Source organism: Lissotriton helveticus, chromosome 2_1, assembly GCF_964261635.1.
Source record: "Lissotriton helveticus chromosome 2_1, aLisHel1.1, whole genome shotgun sequence".
In the NCBI taxonomy this organism is placed as follows: domain Eukaryota; kingdom Metazoa; phylum Chordata; class Amphibia; order Caudata; family Salamandridae; genus Lissotriton; species Lissotriton helveticus.
In genome coordinates, this window is record NC_136059.1 from 942,985,561 (window position 1) to 943,001,012 (window position 15,452).

Genomic DNA, 15,452 nt, shown 5'->3' on the forward strand with positions numbered 1-15,452 from the left:
TTCATGCGCTTTACAAGACATCATTACATTACATAATTCACTCTGCAGGCACAAAAGCACACAACTCACCCTGCACTCGTACCGTCACATATCTTACTTTGCAGTCACACAGGCACTTCACTCACCCTGCATTCATAGTCCCATTACTCTGTATTCACCCTGCACGCACACAGAGGCCCCAAGGTTGCAGCTCCAGTCCAGCCAAGTGCTCTTCCTGTGGTGTGTTGGTAAGGGTTGTTGTTGTGTAGGCCCTCAGAGGAACATTTGGGCTGCAGGTGTTTGGGAGTCCACGCTGATAGCTACTCCTCAGAAGTGCAAGTTAAGGGTAGAGAATGCATATCTTCTGCAAACTGGATGCCTTCCTTCCCTTCTGACACGGCAGGATCCTGAGCCTTTGGCGATAAGGGGAGGAAGTAAAAGCAAGGCTTTAACTATCTAGGGCATATCACTTGACTCACTAGTTTGTGGATGATAGTTGTGCACAAATAATAATAATAAGGGAGTTTTGTAAAGCGCTTGGTTACGCTGAAAGCGTGTCCCCGCGCTGGAACTGAAGCTCCGAAACAGAAGTAGAGGAAAGGCCCGATTATCCTAAAAATAGATGTGTTTTAAGTTTCTTCCGGAAACTCGGTTATGAAGGATCCAAGCGAAGGTTGAGAGGTAGGGCATTCCAACTCTTCGCCACCAAGTAGCGAAAGGACCTCCCTCCCATGCGGGTCCTACTCACCCTAGGGACCTTAAGTAGGTCTCCATATGAGGAGCGCAGAGCGCGAGATGGAACATGCCTAGTGACAAGGTTCTGGAGTGGTGCTGGCGCCTTCCCAGCAAGGATGCGATGGCAAGTGCAGAGGGCTTTGAATTCAATTCTGCTCCTTACTGGCAGCCAGTGGAGGGTCTGAAGGGCAGCTTTGGAGTTCGATCTTTTAGGGAGTTTTAAAATAAGGCGGGCTGCCGCATTCTGTAAAACCTGAAGGCGGTTAGTTGCCTTACAGGTTGCTCCCAGATACAATAGGTTGCCGTAGTCCAACCGCGATGTGACGAGTGCATGCACCAGCGTTCTACGGGCGGACGTAGGAAGGAGAACAAGGACCTTCCGTAGGCTTTTTAAAACGCTAAAACATACACCCGCCACCCGGTCTATCTGGGGTCCAAAAGATAGGTCAGCATCAAGCCAAACCCCTAGGTTTTTGACTTCTTGACGGGGCGTTGGGACCTCCCCTAAGCATGGGGGCCACCACGCCGACGACCAGACAGATGGGTTCCTCCCCACCACGAGCACCTCGGTCTTGTTGCTGTTAATTTGAGGCAATTAGTGGACATCCAGGTTGCAAGATCTTGCATGCAAGCTCTGAAGCTGTCCATGGCAAGGCCGGGCGCACGTGAAAGGGAGATAACCAGTTGCACGTCATCGGCGTAGGACACAATTTGCAGCCCATGACCCACAGCAATGGGAGCCACTGGGGAGACATAAAGATTAAAAAGGGTGGGGCTCAGAGACGATCCCTGGGGAACGCCCTGGCCCAATCCTATGTCCCTGGAGTAGTGGTCACCCTGGCGGACTTGGAAACTTCTCCCAGTCAGGAAGGATTGGATCCACTGGAGTGCGGCTCCTGATATTCCTCCATTGTTCAGACACTGTAGCAAGGTGGTATGGGCTACAGTGTCGAATGCCGCACTCAGATCCAGTAGGATGAGGGCCATAGTATGACCCTCATCCGCCCCTGACGTAGGGTCTCCACCGCCATCAGGAGCGCAGATTCCGTTGAGTGGCGGGGACGGAAGCCAAATTGGGTATCGTGCAATAAGGCAGCCTTTTCCACGAAGTCCATCAATTGCAGATTGACCAATTTTTCAGCCACTTTGGCCAGGTAGGGTAGAAGGGAAATTGGCCGGAGGTTCTCTAGTTTATCAAAACTGATATTAAGTTTCTTCCTAAGGGGTAGAACCACCGCCTTTTTCCAGTCGTTGGGCACGATCTTGGTGCTAAAAGACAAGTCTAGTAGATGTCTAATGTAGGGTTCCAATACCACTAAGCTATCCGCTAGACGTTTTGGTGTCGTGGGGTCCCGACTTCACAGATCTGCAGATTTTTAGAAGTTCTTCTGGAGGCGGGGTGACAAAGTTGGTCAATCTATGTCTATCCCCCCATTCCCTAGGGCTTTCCACAAATTCCATCCCATTAATGGGTTGAATTGGAAATGCCGAGTAAATTTTAGATATTTTTTCAGAGAAAAAATCTGCGATCCTATCGCAGGATTCAGGCGAGCAGTCAGCTGGAGCAGTGGCTGGTTTTCCACTCGAGAGAGTTTTATGGAGCGAAAAAAGCTCCTTCATCGAGTTACCAGCTTCGCTGATTCTGGTCGTATAGTATGCTGATTTGGACTTTCTAATTAGTCCATGGTAAAGGCGCCTCTCAATCAAGTAGGCGTCTCTGGTTACTTCAGAAAGTACCCTCCGCCATTGTCTTTCGACTCTCTTCAGTGCGGCTTTCCTGACTCGTAGTTCGTCATTGAACCATGGGGCAGTTTTTTTAACACGGCCACCAGATTTGGCTTTTGATTTGGCTTTTTTTGTGTGCCATCATTAACTTTACACGGCTATGCTCATTTCCCCCATAATATCAATGTTTTACAAATCTGCAAATGTCCTACAGTATCTGTCTTTCCAGTGAGCCCATTTCTCTCCCAGTATGTCTAGTCTTACAGATGTCGATATGTTTTTCGGCATTAATTTGACAGCGTTGCACATTTTCTCCATTATTACTGTTCTACAGATATGCTTTTCTCCCCATTAGTACTGTCTTAGAGAGCTGCCCAATTTTTGTGTAGTATTGCTATCGGATTCATGATTGTCTATCTCAGTATGTAATAGTTAGAGGTGTGCCTTTCTCCCCAGTGTTAGCATTTTACAGCCGTGCACATTTTCTCTTGAATGGAGTTCTTAATGATGTGCACATTCCTCCCCCGTTAAGCTGCTTGCTGATGGACACAGTCGTTCCTCGGTATAAATGTCTACACGGGTGAATACCTCCCCCGGATTGGAAACAGGGCTGGGCAGGAGTAATACAATATCCAGAGGCTCTGTCATTTTCCACTTTTCTTGCTGCAGGGAGAGTGGCGCTTCCTCCCTTCCCAATCCCAAGCCCTCCGTCCTCATTCAAGCTAGACTATTTTTTAAAGGTTATGTCCATTTTTTCAAACAGTTTGAATACATTCCCAATGACAAAAGCGCAAACACCCCTATACTAACATTGTGGATCTTGGTTAACAACTTTTCTATGAATTTATATTTTGTAAAATTATGGGTAACAAAGGAGTCAACGGTCACTCGTCCATTAAAGAGGCAAATTAGGTGGTTTGGGAAACGAGTTGCAACAACACCCTCCTCCTAACAAGTTTCACGATAAGTTGCAAGTTGGTTGAAGAATTCACATTCTTATGTGAAAGACTAAATGCCGTTCCAAAGCGATACAAAAAACAGTCCATACTGCAGTTTCCGTTAAAATCCTTGAGTATTTCCTTTGAATGTCCCACATAATAGCAAAGCACGGAATCATATTAAACTCCATACTACTGTAAGAGCTGCCACAATGCCATTGAGAAGTGCCATGCTATAGCCCATGTGAAAAGAATGTCCTGTAATTTGCCTGAACCTTGCCGGCGACAGAGGTGTTGGTGGAAACATTCCGGGCTCAAAGGTCCCAGAGAAGCTGCAACACGAGTCAGGCTGTCAGCACCAGCAGACTCCAGAAGCCAAACAATGAGTTTCCATTCTATCTTCATTCTTTATCTTCTCGGACGGCAGCTCTTTCAGGAAAACGAAGAAAATGCCAGAATGAAGGCCAGACCAGCCACAAGTATCAAGCAACATGTTGTAATTTATGTCATTTAAAAGCTTGGTTGCAGAAGGTTTGCCATCACAGTGTCATCCTAACTCCTATCCCTTACGTCATATGGAATGTTCACACACTATTTAGTGCACGTCACATGATGCTCATGTCATTTTGTCAGCTTTATACCCTTTCCCTCCCGCTGCTGACAGGCCTTATTAATTCAATAAATACTTACTTCAAACTATCGACATTGGTGTTATTTGTATTAACACTGACAGTAGGAACTAATAGATCCTCTCTAAAGGGCGTAGGAGTGGCAAGAGCCACATCGGGATCCGAGCTTCGGCGCACCTGCTGCCACATAGAGCCTCCTCCGCTCTCCTCATCAAGCACCATGCCAGATATCAGGATGCATTGGTTACCCCCTCGTCTTGTGCTCCTAGTGAGGGCCATGTCTTCCTCAGGCAGGTTGTAAGATCCAACAACTACAAAACTCAGATGTCAAGTTCGAGGCTCTCGCCACAATTTGCCGATAGGGGCAGCCTGCGCATCACGATAATCACTTTATTTCTATTTACATGAACATTGCCCAGGCCGTTGGTCCGCGAATATGTCACCTGGTCCCTGGAAGCAAATGATGCGTTTGTATGCTTGCTGTATTTCTTCCCTTAAAAGAGCTGGGCTGCGGGGTTATTGTGCGCCTTTGTTAACGTTTTCATGTTAATGGCAGCGCCCTTCATGAGCTGCAATTAACATGAAAACTTTTAAAAAAAGGCACACAATAACCCCACAGTCCAGCTCTATTAAGAGAAGAAATGCAGCAAGTCTACAAACACAGCGTGTGCTTTTAGGTGATTCTAAAAGCACACGCTGTGTTTGGTGCTGCATTTCTTTTGTTTTCTAGAGTGTGGCTGCAGGGCCAATTGTGTGCTTTTCTTTTTTTAAAGCATTCATGTTAATCACAGCTCCTTATGAGCTCTGCAATGGACACAAATACTCAAACAAAAGCACGCAATGAGCCACACTCTAGACAACAGAAGTAATTTAGCAAGTGCTCCCTCCCCGGAGCACTTGCTAAGTGCCTCTTCCTACGCGAGGTCGAAATGACAGTTTTTCACGCTGCAGGGTGGCGCGAATGCTCTCAGGGATGTGTGTGTGCACCACACACACATCGCACTGCGCGCTCGGGGCACTGACGTGCGCGCCCGCACAGGCACGCACGTTCGAGGGAACACTGCTCACCACTCGCTATGGCTAGTCAGATTTTATTAGATCGAGCTATTTTTAGCACATACTCGTCCGTTCCAGCGAGTGAACTTGAACTGGAAGGAACAGGCGATATGTTCATTCAGAAAGCGAACGAGCACTAAGACGCCCTTAAATCTTGACACATTTGCTGTCTGTACAAGGTCAGAGGTTAAATGTCAGTTTGTCTTTTTACTGATTGTTTCTGATCGTATTCTGGAAAATTGTGTTTACTTTTCTTTCTCTTATTACAGTTAAAGTTTTTTGTGAAGTGAGCTGTGACAATCACTGTGAAGTAAAAGGTTGTAAGAAGTCCAAAAATATATCAGGAATTAGGAAAGACCTTTTTTGTAATTCAGAAGTGTGATGCAAAGATTTAAATAGGAGCAAAACAAATCAGGATACAACTTTGTGATATGCAAGTGACACATTTGCAGAAACTCTATTTCCAAACATTATACACTATATAGTTTTGTTAGTAAAACTACATCAGTGACCTGTCCTGACCTTGGTCGGTACCGGTCGCTCCACACGCCGCGCGGCTCCCCCTGAGTGCGCCCGGTACCCCTGCCTGCTCCGCCGCTGCCCCCGTGGCAAGGTTGCTTCTCTACTTTTGCTCCCTGTGCTTGGTTGTACTGTTATTGTTGCCCCTGATTCTGTGCCCGTTCGCTCGTTGCTTTTTTGCTCCCTGTGCTTGGTTGTACTGCTATTGTTGCCCCTGATTCTGTGTCCGTCCGCTCGTTGCTTTTTTGCTCCCTGTGCTTGGTTGTACTGTTATTGTTGCCCCTGATTCTGTGTCCGATCGCTCCTGCCCCCTGAGGATCACGTTCCCGCCTCTGTCCCCTCCCCGCCGCTGCTCCCCTGCGGCCCCGCCCCTTCTTCCTTTCTGTATCCTCCCCTTCCCTGCCCCACCCCGCATTCCGCCTCCCAGCTAACCCTCCCTCCCACCGCACCACTTATGGCGGAGTCCACGCGGACGCGAAGCGGCCACGCGCAGCGGGCGCGCCGATTGTGCACCAAAGGCACGCCAAAGGCAAGCCCGTCTGCGCCCGTCCGCGCCTGGACCGCACCCAGCGCCAGGACCCCTGGCCCCCGACGATGCCAGACCACACGATGGACCTACAACGCCGCCACCCTTAACGCACTCAACGCCGGACGGTACCCCGCCTGCTACCGAGCAACCCCGAAACGCACCCACGGACCCTTCACCTGCCAAGCCTGCAATTTCACCTGCCTCCGGAACTCCACCGCACCTGAAAGGCCAGGCACCAGCAACAACCACCTCAAGTGCATCCTGCTCACCACCCGCTCCGTCCACAGACACGCCGTCGAACTCTGGAACCTGCTCGACACAACATCACCAGACGTAGCCTTCCTCACGGAAACCTGGATGAACGCCTCCTCAGCACCCGACATCGCCATAGCCATCCCGGACGGATACAAGATTACCCGGAAGGACCGCGTCAACCAGACCGGAGGAGACACCGCCATCTTCCACAGGAACACCATCCGCATCACGACCAACTCCGACGACACCTTCACCGCCGCCGAGCACCTCCACTTCCAGATACACACCAACCCCAAGACCACCCTCAGAGGCACCCTCATCTACAGACCCCCAGGACTACGCACACAATTCAGCGAAGCGATCACAGACTTCATCAGCCCGCACACCCTCACCTCCTCTGACTACATCCTCCTGGGGGACCTCAACTTCCACCTGGAAAACAACAAGGACAACAACTCCACCACCCTGCTGGACAAACTCGCCAACCTCCGACTCAAGCAACTGGTGAACACCCCCACCCACTACGCCGGCCACACGCTTGACCCCGTCTTCTCCTCCAGCAAGCACATCTCCTTCAGCCACTTCACCGGACTCCATTGGACTGACCACATCTGCGTCCACTTCAGCTTCAGGAGAACCACGACCACCACCACCCGCAACAGGTTCCCCGCAGGAGCTGGAGCAAGATCACCGCCGACCAGCTCACCACCTCCCTCAGCCAGAACCCTCCAACCAGCACAACGGACCCCAAAGAAGCAGCCCGCATCTTCACACAGTGGCTCACCAACTGAGCCGACGACCTTGCACCACTAAAGAACCCTCCCAGCAGACCCGGCAGCAAGAAAGCCTCATGGTTCACCGACAAACTCAAAACATCCAAGAAAACTGCTGCACCCTCGAAAAAGACGGGCGCCACGACCAGATCACAGAAAACATGACTGCCCTCAAGAACGCCACCCGCACACACCACCAGCAGATCCGCACCACCAAAAGGACAACATTCAAAGAACGACTGGACAACAACACCCACAACAGCAAGGAACTCTTCAACATCGTCAAAGAGCTCTCCAACCCCAGCGCCGGAAACAACGACATCACTCCCTCGCAAGACCTCTGCGACTCACTCGCCTCCTTCTTCCACCGCAAGATCGCCGACATACACAACAGCTTAGGCGCACCGCCCACGCACCCAACCACCGAACCAACGCCCCCAACTACCACCTTACGCAACTGGACCCCGGTCAGCACCGAAGACATCACCCGCACGATGAACACCATCCACTCCGAATCCCCAACCGACCCCTGTCCCAACCACGTCTTCAACAAGGCCGACTACATCATCGCACCCCAACTCCGAGACATCATCAACATCTCCCTCGCCACCGCCACCAGAGAGCTGGAAGCATGCCAAGCTCAGCGCCCTCCTGAAGAAACCGACAGCGGACCCCACCGACCTCAAGAACTTTCGCCCCCATCTCGCTCCTCCCTTTTCCGGCCAAAGTCATCGAGAAGACCGTCAACAAACAGCTCGCCGCCTTCCTCGAGTTTAACTGATCCCTCGACCCCTCACAGTCCGGTTTCCGAGCCAACCACAGCACCGAGACCACCCTCATCGCAGCCACCGACGACATCAGATCCCTGCTCGGCAACGGGGAAACAGCTGCCCTCATCCTCCTGGACCTCTCTGCGGCGTTCGACACTGTCTGCCACCACACCCTAATACAGCGCCTCAGCAACATCGCAATCCAAGAGAAGGCACTAGAGTGGATCATCTCGTTCCTCGCCGGAAGAACCCAGAGAGTCCGCCTCCCCCGTTCAAATCCGTGGCCACCGGAGTCATCTGCGGCGTACCACAAGGATCCTCTCTCAGCCCCACCCTCTTCAACGTCTACATGAGCCCCCTCGCAGCCATCGCACGCCAACACAACCTGAACATCATCTCCTTCGCCGACAACACCCAGCTGATCCTCTCCCTCACAAAAGACCCCGCCACCGCCAAAGCCAACCTCCAGGAAGGAATAAAAGACGTCGCAGAGTGGATGAAGACCAGCCGCCTGAAACTGAAATCAGACAAGACGGAAGTCCTCATCCTGGGGTCATCCCCCTCCGCCTGGGACGACTCCTGGTGGCCCCCTACCCTGGGCTTCACCCCCAAGCCAACGGACCACGCACAAAACCTGGGCTTCATCCTGGACTCCTCCCTCTCGATGGCCAGACAAGTCAACGCCGTCTTGTCATCCTGCTTCAACACCCTGCGCATGCTCCGTAAGATCTTCCGATGGATCCCCACCGAAACCAGGAAGACGGTCACCCAGGCACTCGTCACCAGCCGACTGGACTACGGGAACACCCTCTATGCAGGAACCACCGCCAAACTGCAGAGAAGACTCCAGCGCATACAGAACACCTCCGCACGACTCATCCTGGACATCCCCCGCCACAAGCACATCTCCGACCACCTGAGAGACCTGCACTGGCTCCCCGTCAGCAAGAGGATCACGTTCAGACTCCTCACCCACGCACACAAGGCTCTCCACGACCTGGGACCCAAGTACCTCAACAACCGCCTCACCTTCTACACGCCCACCCGCCAGCTGCGTTCGTCCAGCCTCGCCACCGTACCACGTATTCGCAGAGCCAATGCCGGAGGAAGATCCTTCTCCTTCCTGGCGGCCAAGACATGGAACTCCCTCCCCATCCACCTACGGCGGACCCAGGACCACCTCTCCTTTAGGAAGCAACTCAAGACCTGGCTTTTCGAGCAGTAGCGCCCCCCCCCCCAGCTCCTTTAGACCTTCCGGGTGAGTAGCGCGCTCTATAAATTTGCCTGATTGATTGATTGATTGATTGATCAGTGGGAAATGTTATGGCCATGTCAATGGAAAATCTGCTGATTGCAAATAAGAGTGCTACAACTTTATCCTTCAGTGTGTTTAAAAGTGATATTTTTTTAAACATATGAGAAACATTCCTGCTCCGATGACAATGTGGTTAATAAACTAAGAGGCAAGTCAGCTGTTGTGTATGCTTTATGTGATTAGATTTGTATTATATATGGAGCAAACGTTTAGTCTAATAAAAATCAAACATGAGTTTGTTTTGTTTTTTGACAGCAGACACGCTGCACTTGCGTATTTGAAGGAGCTCTCATATTTGATATAGAGAAAAAGGTGGCTCCGTAAATTAAAAAATATTTGCCAAGGATCTCATCATTTGAAACTAGTTTATGGGTCAAGAGCATTATAGTTAGGTAGAGTAGATTATTTAAGTCACTCAATGGTAAATTGAGGATACACGCTGTTAATTGCAACAATTAGTTAGTGCCTACTTCATCTTCCCAAACACGCACGTGTACATCTTAAAAAAAAGAAAGAGAGAGAGAGATAGAGAGATAAGTGCTTACAGTTTGGATGATTTAGCTTCTCTTTAAGTGAGTACTTTTAACAAACTTTTGTTGCACTTCCAGTTGTTGCACTTCTGTCGTGGTAACATGATGGGTTTATGTCTTTTTGGGGTCATGTCAGAACAGTGGCTTTCTTAAAGATACATGAAAAAAATACTGGCATTCTGATCATTGTGCCTCTGTTTGTTCTCAAAGCCCTCTAATTTCCATTGGATATCTGAGATTTGTAAACTTGAGCTTCTGCTTGAACTTACAGCTCCCCAAGGTCTGTCTCTAGCGTCACAGTCCTACTATCAACAGCCGTGAAACTCTCTCCAATAACAGTACAGGCTTTCAAAACACTCCTTATCGCACCTTGCATTTTTTTAGTATTCAGTCTGGCCCTCAGTCCATCCCTACTGGTTTTTTCTTGATAGATTACCTTCAGTGTAGTAGAGCTACTGACTGCAGTGCAGTCTGTTGCTGATAGGCTGCGGGCAGATTGAGTGCTTTTGTTAAAGTATCCATGTTAATCGCAGCCCCTTCAAGAGCTGCGATTAACATGGATATCTAAATAAAAGAAAACAATCTGCCCGCAGCCTCGCTTTACTTCCAAAATATTGCAGCAAGTCTGCAAACCGGGCAGATTTCCCTAAAAAGCCCACAAGCGGTGTTTTTAAACTTACTGCATTGTTTTGTAAGTAAAGCGAGGCTGCGGGCAGATTGAGTGCTTTTGTTAAAGTATCCATGTTAATCGCAGCTCGTGAAGGGGCTGCGATTAACATGGATACTTTAACAAAAGCACTCAAGCCTTGCTTTACAAATAAAATAATATAAAACCAACAGTGCGTGCACTACAGGGCGGCAAAACAAAAGCGAACCCAGCAAAAACAAAAGGCAAGCAAGTGGCCACATTAGAACACTTACCTCCGCTCCCGAGTATTCAGTCACTCCAAAGTGGTCACTTCCGCCGCCGTCCTCCACAATCAGGAAATGCCCGTTTTTTCACGGCGCGCGCTTTTTAAAAGCGGTGGCGGCGCGAATACTCTCGCGGGATGTGCCCTCTGTGCGCGCTCCACACATGGGACTGCGCGCTCAGGGGTAGGGAAGTGTGCGCGCGCACGGCTGCGCGCGTTCCTGGGAACAGTGGGTGTGACAGTGAAAGTGAGTAAAGGGTTCAAGAAACCCTACTAAATCAGGGTGGGCCAAATCTGTGAATAACTACAGTAAGGCTAAAACTAAATAGTTAAACCGCCCCTGAATAAACCTAAAGGTATGAAAAGAGTTACTCCATAGGCAAGCGCGTGAGGTCACCCGCACCTTTACAGGAGTTTCCGTCGGTGTACTGGCTGGCTCTCAGCACCTACCCGTCATCACACCTGCCTTTCGGGGTCTTTAATTCTGACAAGGGTACCTTCACAATAAATGAATCGACTCCTGGTATCCCTTAGCCAGTTTTAACTTGTCACGCACCCTCTCACCCTCAACTTAGGACTCCCCCCAACACACGCACACTCATCTGACAGCTGTTCTAACAAAAGATCTCCACCAAAGGGACCCTTCAGGGGTCCCATAGGGCATAGTAGCGCCGACCAAACAAGGAGCAATCGCCGGATGGTGAAGCATGACATCCTTTGGAGTGTGTGAGTGCAATAAGAAACAAGACATGTGCTTGCCTCTGACTAGTGAGTTCTAGACCTAGGACTCTCCCTTCACCGCTTTATTTCCTCTTCTTCCTGTGAGTGGGTGACTTTTAGCACCGCTACCGTTGGAATAGCTACCCTTTATTTGGTATCGTGATTAATATCAGGAGCATGGGTACTGGACCACAACCAGCTCCTAGTCCCCCTCTAATTTTTTGAGACATTAGTGCAGGGTGCTACACTTACATAAGTGTGCACCATATACTAAGCCAGCTTCTCACATTGGTGGCAGCAGTGGGATTCTAGCCTGCATTGTTTTAGCAGCTAATCTTGGTGTGGACTAATTGAAAAACCATCACTAGCATTAGGCACAGATAAATACAGCTTAGAATAAGTAAGTTCTACTGAAGGGTAGTTAAGGGTCTAGCACAACCCTTTCTCCAACCTTAGAGAGTTTAGTTTCCACAACGATCGGTAAGTGCAACACCTCACTACACCTTGAAACATGTCTTTAGAATGGGATTCTAGTGCCCCCAGGTTATTAGATACAGTGGTCTCACGTTTCAGGAACTGAGAACCCTGTGTAGATCTAGAAAACCAAAACAGGGAGTAATCCAACCACTAAGCACCTTTCAAGAGTTGCTTGTCCTGGATGATATCCAAAACCCTGAGAAGGCGGGAGGTCAAGACCAGATGGGTGGGGATGCTCCAGTAGAAGGGTTAGGTAGAGTCACTCCTAGTGACCTTACTACTGAGCATGACCAGGAGGAGTCTGAGGACTCTACCCTGATGAACACTGATCAAGGAAATAGTGCAGATGGCACAGAGGGTGTCCTTAGAGATAGGTTCCCCTTTACTCCTCCTGGGATGATTCAAAGCCAACAGAGGAGATCAAGCTCTGCCTCTGTTGAGACCAATGCTTCTGGATAGTCCATAAGGATCTCAATCTCTAGCCAGAGAGAAGACTCTGTGGACAGGAAGTACAAACGAATCAAGCTTGAGATGGTTAGACTCCAGCTCATGCGAGACCACTTGGCCTGGACAAAGAGGCTCTGGAAGTCCAGAGAGCTAGGAAGGATTTGGGAATAGAGTCCATCGGTAGCAGCACTATTGTCCCTAGAGTCAGGGAAAACTCTTTAGATACTAAGAACCTGAGCAAGATAGTCCCTCCTTACCAGGAGGGGGCTGACATTCAGAAATGGATCAATGCATTAGAGAGGGCCTGTAATGTTCAGAGAGTCCCTCAGGGGCAGTGGGCAGCTATCCTGTGGCTCTCCTTTGCTAACAAAGGTAGAGATAAGCTCCTCACTGTTAGAGAAGAGGATGCTGACAATTACTCAGTTCCGAAGACTGCACTCATTAATGGGTTCGGCTTAACCACTGAACAGTCCAGGATTAAGTTCAGAGACACCCACAAGGCACAAACCCAGGACTGGGTAGACTTGATTAACAGTGCTATTAAGGCTCTGGAAGGCTGGCTTCACAGTGCTCCATAGATGGGGAGAACGCAACTCATAGTTTGAGTTCTCATTTTGCGAAGGTACTGAGGAATGAAAAATACATACATTGTGAACCTTAATTTCTCAAAAGCTACTGAACGGATCTACACCAAATAACAAAAAGCCTGCTTTGTGGGTGTATATATCTAGCTTTCCGGCAGTTAGGGTGTAATTCTGTTCAGCTATTTTTCAATTTTCCTAAGGAAAATAGTGAATGGAAAAAGTTTTTGGAGAACACTTTTTTTCTCTGCTCCCGCTTGATGGCTCACCCCATAACTTTCAATGAAAAAGCTGGGGGGGATGAGACTTTTTTGTGGAGAGTTTAGCAAACAGTGTCAAAGTTATGTTCAAACGAAATTCACTGAAAAAACCAAAGGTTATAGAGACGTTATAGTTAGGCTAACATGTCACTTGTACAAAATCAGACGTTATAGTTAGTGAGCTAGCTATAACTCGTGCCTCTCCAATGCACTGCTTATGACCTCACATATTACATCACTCATGACATGGCCAGTGACATCACTCATGACATCTCAAATGACATCACTGATTACATCATCTGGTGACTATGAGTGTTGTTTTTAAATTTTGAGTGTTAATTTATATACCAAGGTGTATTGGTGAATCAGTGGGTGTATGAGTGCTTGTTTAAGTGATTCATTGGGTGCATGACTGACTGTATAAGTGAGTGATTAGGTGTCACAGTCTCAGTGAATGTATGGGGGAGTGACTGGGTTGTGTAAATGTCTGCATCAGTCTGTCAGTTGGTGTCTTTGTGGCTGTATACATTGTGGACATGCAGCTCCCTGTGTGTAAAAGCAAAGTGCTCTGCTTTTAGCAAGCAAGAGCAAAATGCTCTCGCTGGCTCAAAGCGGAGCAATGTTTGGTATGGCATGGCGGGAGCGGTGCTGGTGCTGCTGCAATGCCAAAGCAAACTGCACAAACTGCAATGTCTCAGGGGTGGGCACCGTGGTACATTGAAGGAGCTCTCCCTGGGGAGTGGCAGTATCCAGAGCCATCTAGGGCTCCAGGAAGTGGGCCGTGCGGCCCCCACCCATTTTCAAATTTGCCCCGGAGAGATGGGTGTCCCCAGGGTGGAGGGTCCGCAATGGACCCCTGCATTAATGTATTTGGGCCCAGGGGAGGTGGCAGTTCCTTGGGCTGTGAGCTCATGGGAGACTGCAGCCACTCACCTTCGGGAAGCAAGAGGACCTGCAATAAGTCTCTGAAGTCAGAAAGTGCATTAATAACACTTTCATAAGGATGTAGCCTACAATAAATCCACTGGTTGAACCACAACAGCTGCCCTGCCAAGTAGTATGCTTCGAAGTACAGAGCAGCCAGCGCACCCTCGGCTAAAGGAGGTTGCAACTTAGCTAGTAACACTCTGCACCTACATGTCTCCCAAATCAGTTCCAAAGGTAGTAAGTCTGGTTCTCGGAACACCAGGCGAGGCAACACCATGGCAAGGTAGAGAAAAAATAAAGCAGTCGGAAATACCACCATCTTAGAGTGTGTGTGGTGTGTGGTCTCGGGGGTGGGCACCGTGGTACATTGAAGGAACTCTCCCTGGGGAGTGGCAGTATCCAGAGCCATCTAGGGCTCCAGGAAGTGGGCCGTGCGATCCCCACTCATTTTCAAATTTGCCCCGGAGAGATGAGTGTCACCAGGGCGGAGGGTCCGCAATGGACCCCTGCATTAATGTATTTGGGCCCAGGGGAGGTGGCAGTTCCTGGGGCTGTGAGCTCATGGGAGACTGCAGCCACTCACCTTCGGGAAGCAAGAGGACCTGCAATAAGTCTCTGAAGTCAGGAAGTGCATTAATAACACTTTCATAAGGATGTACCCTACAATAAAACCACTGGTTGAACCACAACAGCTGCCCTGCCAAGTAGTATGCTTCGAAGTACGGAGCAGCCAGCGCACCCTCGGTTAAAGGAGGTTGCAACTTAGCTAGTAACACTCTGCACCTACATGTCTCCCAAATCAGTTCCAAAAGTAGTAAGTCTGGTTCTCGGAACACCAGGCGAGGCAACACCAATGGCAAGGTAGAGAAAAAATAAAGCAGTCGGAAATACCACCATCTTAGAGTGTGTGAAGTTGTACACAGACATATTCATTACCCATTAGCGGTCACCACTGGGTAGTTATAGTTAGGACCACATTTCCATAGGAAAAACATTCTTTGATTAGCTTTCAGTGGTTATGTTGGTTTAAAACAGTGTGTTTTATCTGACATTTTTACCTTCACCTAACTATAACTTTCCTTTAAACTTTGCTTTATTCAGTGAATTTCTAAGGTTCCGGCTTCCTGAACCCGGTGGTGTTGTATGATACAGTGCTACGCCGCGCACTGTTGTAAATGTATGGAACGGTTCCCTCAAACCGACAAAAAGAGCCACTGCACTTTGGTGCAGTAGTCATTAATTTATTATTTTATGTAAATAAACACAAAAAAATCATATAATTAAAATTCCTCCTCAAAGATTAAACAACATTACAAATTATACATAACTAGTTAAAAGCAACATAGTCTAGGATCGGCAGCAAAATTAACTAGCAA

At 48.9% G+C, this 15,452-nt stretch overlaps 1 protein-coding gene and 1 pseudogene across 1 annotated transcript in view; both read right to left on the reverse strand.

The window, feature by feature from the left end:
- The window catches only part of ERCC6L2 (ERCC excision repair 6 like 2), a 1,215,137-nt gene that overhangs the window by 667,060 nt on the left and 532,625 nt on the right, over positions 1 to 15,452 (reverse strand). The window lies entirely within an intron of this gene.
- On the reverse strand, positions 3,553 to 4,285 carry LOC144819552 (ADP-ribosylation factor-like protein 6-interacting protein 6; annotated as a pseudogene).